This window comes from Octopus bimaculoides, chromosome 3 (assembly GCF_001194135.2).
Source record: "Octopus bimaculoides isolate UCB-OBI-ISO-001 chromosome 3, ASM119413v2, whole genome shotgun sequence".
Taxonomy (NCBI): Eukaryota; Metazoa; Mollusca; class Cephalopoda; order Octopoda; family Octopodidae; genus Octopus; species Octopus bimaculoides.
Window position 1 is genome coordinate 87,476,182 of NC_068983.1, and position 3,851 is coordinate 87,480,032.

The following is a 3,851-nucleotide window of genomic DNA, read 5'->3' on the forward strand; positions in this document are numbered from 1 at the left end:
AGAAGAATATCATAAAAGTGGTCCTTCTGTTCATTTGGTAGGCCCGCTTGAGGGGCAATAGGAAAAGATAATTGTCACTATACTGTTCTGTAAGACTAGCCTAAGCTTAAGCACTCTATCACCCACTTTGATTACCTCTATGACTTTATCCACCCATTTCTCTGCAAGAAGTATGTCCATGCCACCTACCCTATCACTGTTACCTTCCAAGAAGATTTTATTCCTATGTGTCTTGCCTGTGAGGAACCTGGCTGAAGCTCCTCTCCACCTTACCTCTTGGATGCAAATAACCTTTTGATATGCAACACAAACTTCAGGAACTAGCCAGCCGCCTGATAATCTACCAATCAGGTTCATGTGCTAGCCAGATTGATTGTGTTCTTACCAGACAGCAGGATGCATGATTGCTCCTAAATACAAAGACCCTCCCTGGTGAAGAATGTAACCCACAGCATAGACTAGTCATTAGTGACTTTAGACTCCAGACCAGAAGGATGCCAAGAAGTAAATCAATCTGGAAAAGGATTTGGAAGCTTAAGGATCCTTCATATAGTCAGAGATTTAGGGACATTCTAATTGAGAAATTCAATGAAAGGGAGGAGGAGCTACAGATTTGTGACATAGAGGGCAACTGGGGAATTCTTGAGGGATGGCTTGCTGATTGTCACAGACCAAATCTGTGGCTGGTGCAAAGTTCCATCCAAACCTAGGGTAACGTGGTGGTAGAACGATGTGGTAGACAAGGTCATTGGAGCTAAGAAACAGGCCTGGAAGTCCTGGAATAATGTGGTTAGCAGGGAACTGTATCAGATTGCCGGAAGGGATGCTTGGAGACAAGAATATCTAGCCAAAGGAGAAGCAGAAAAGAAGGAGTTTGCCTATGTTCAGCGACATGAGGACCAAAGTGTGTTAGAATGTGTGAGAGAAGATCATGATGTCATAGGAGAGAAATGTGTCCATATGGATGATGGTACATTTGCATCTAATGATTCATAATGGAAATGCTATTATGAAAGACTGCACTTGATTTTAATGAGTTTGCAAAGAGAGAGGCTTGGAGATGCCGTTAAAGACTGCTGAGCATGGCGAGTGACTGGGAGTAGGAGAGTCTGCCAAATGTTGACCCAACAGAGGGACAAGCTTTCCGAATTGACAGTACCCTGGTAGATAAAGCATTTAAGGATATGACGACAAGGAAAGCCCCTAGCCCATCAGGAATCACTGCTGAGATGCTTAAAATATCTAGCGGTGTAGGCTATAGTCTAGTCACCCGTATAGTCAACCAGGTGATATGTGAAGGAGTGATAACCAATGACTGGTGTAGCAGCACCATAGTCAAATGCTACCAAGGTAAAGGTGACGCATTAGATAGGGATGATTGCAGAATCTTCAAATTGTTGGATCAGATGATGAAAGACATGGAGAGAATCATAGCCCAACTAATTAGGGAGAGAATGAGTTTAGACAAGATGCAGTTTAGGTTTGTGCCAGGGAGAAGCACCACTGATGTTATATTTCTGGTAAGGCAACTGCAGGAGAAATACATAGCCAAAGATTAAACTCTGTAGTTGGCTTTTGTTGACTTAGAGAAAGCTTTTGACTGGGTCCCCCGATCCCTTATCTGGTGGTCAATGCAGAAACTAGGGATAGACAAGTGGTTGGTGAGAGCTGTACAAGCCTTGTACAGGGGCACTGCCAGTAAGGTGAGGGTGGGCAACGAATATAGCAAAGAATTCAGGCTACAAGTAGGGGGTTCAACAAGGATTGGTGCTCTGCCCCCTCTTGTTCAGCATAGTCCTCCAAGTAATAACAGACGAATTCAAGACAGCCTGCCTCTGGGAGCTCCTCTGTGCTGATGACTTTGCTTTTATAGCTGAATCATTACGTGAGCTAGAGAGGTTCCAGGTATGGAAACAAGGTCTAGAATCAAGTTAACTTAGCAAAAACCAAAGTCATAGTAAGTAGGAAGGCAGACAAATCACAAATCCCCTCAGGTAGATGACCTTGCACAATATGTAGAAATGATATAGGTAGAAACTCCATAAGATGTACCCAGTGTAAACTTTAGACACACAAAAGGTGTAGCAACATCAAAGGAAGGTTAACAGAGAAATTAACTTTTGTATGTTGATGGTGCACAGGCATAATAAATGCTGAACGTGTGGAAAACAGACTCCATCAACTGCCATGGGGGCAAGCTAGAGGTAGTGGATAGCTTCCGGTATCTAGGTGACCAGGTTAATAGTTGGGGTGATTGTTCTGAGAGTGTAGCTGTGAGAATAAGATTAGGTTGAGCAAAGTTCAGAGAGCTCCTACCCCCAATGGCAAAAAGGGCCTCTCTCTCAGAGTGAAAGGCAAATTGTTTGATGCCTGTATGCAAACAGCTATGCTGCATGGCAGTGAAACATCAGCTATAACAGGCATGAGAGACATGAAGCCAGTATACTTCACTTGATGTGTACTGTCAGTGTGCATGTTTGACAGAGTGTAAGCATCTTGAGAGAAAAGTTAGGCATAAGAGAAATCAGATGTGGTGTGCACGAGAGACGACTGTGCTGGTATGGTCGTGTGATGCGTATGGATGAGGACAGTTGTGTAAAGAAGTGCTAGTCTCTAACTATGGAGGGAACCTGTGGTAGAGGTAGACCCAGGAAGACATGGGATGAGGTGGTGAAGCATGACCTTCGAACTTTGAACCTCACCTAGGCAATGACTAGTGATCGAGTGCTTTGGTGATGTGCTATGCTTAAGAGGACCCATCGAGCCAAATGCACCCATGCTGGTGGCACATAAAAAACAAAAATCAATCTTTGAACGTCGGGCCTCACGGAGGCAAAGTGACTAAGTACTTTTTAAGTGTTGGGCCTGATAGAGGCAAAATGACTGAGTTCTTTTCGAGCATTGGGCCCCATGGAGGAAAAGTGGCAGAGTTCCTTTCTGGTGTTGGGCTTCACAGAGGTGAAGTGGCTGAATTTCTATCGAACGGGCCTCATGGAGGTGAGGTGGCTGAGTTTCTTTCCAGTGTTGGGCCTCATGGAGACAAAGTGGCTGACCTTCTTTCGGTGTTGGGCCTCACGAAAACAATGACCAAGACCATTGGCATTATGTTGTGCTAGTGAAGAACCATTAAGCCAAGCAAAATCATAGTCATGTCAGATACCAGTGTCATGCAAATGGCACCCATGCTGATGGCATGTAAAGCATCCTTTGCAATCTCGGAGTGGTTGGCATTAGGAAGGGCATCCAACCATAGAAAATCATGCCAAATCAGACTGGATCCTGGCGCAGCCATCCAGTGTGCCAGCCCAGTCAAACCGCCCAACCCATGCCAACAAGGATAAAGAATCTTAGTTGATGATGATGATGATGATATATATGTGTGTGTGTGTGTATATATATGTATATTTATATATATATATATATATATGCACATACATACATACACACACACACAGATATGTATATACACATATATAAATATATATGTATACATCCATATACATATACACACACATACGTATATATATATATATATATACATACATATATATATACATACACACATCTATATATAGTCACACATATATCTACATACATATATATATAATATAATATAGGATAAATTCTTTATAAGAATTTATCAAGTAGTCAGCGTGAAAAAACCTCATAATGAAAAAATATCGAAAAATTTCGTAATGAAAAGATTCACCGTTTCTTCATAGATATATTTAAATATATATAAAGGGCATTAACTGTGTATTAATGCCTCACGCTATCGAGGGACTAAATAAGTAAAAAAAACTACCAAAAATAAGTAACATATTTACCGAAAGCGAGGGAATGCAGCTTTT

General features: G+C 42.0%; 1 protein-coding gene across 1 annotated transcript in view; it reads left to right on the forward strand.

Moving 5' to 3' along the window:
* The window catches only part of LOC106873339 (monocarboxylate transporter 1), a 55,906-nt gene that overhangs the window by 40,650 nt on the left and 11,405 nt on the right, over window positions 1-3,851 (forward strand). The gene's annotated exons all lie outside the window — the stretch shown is intronic.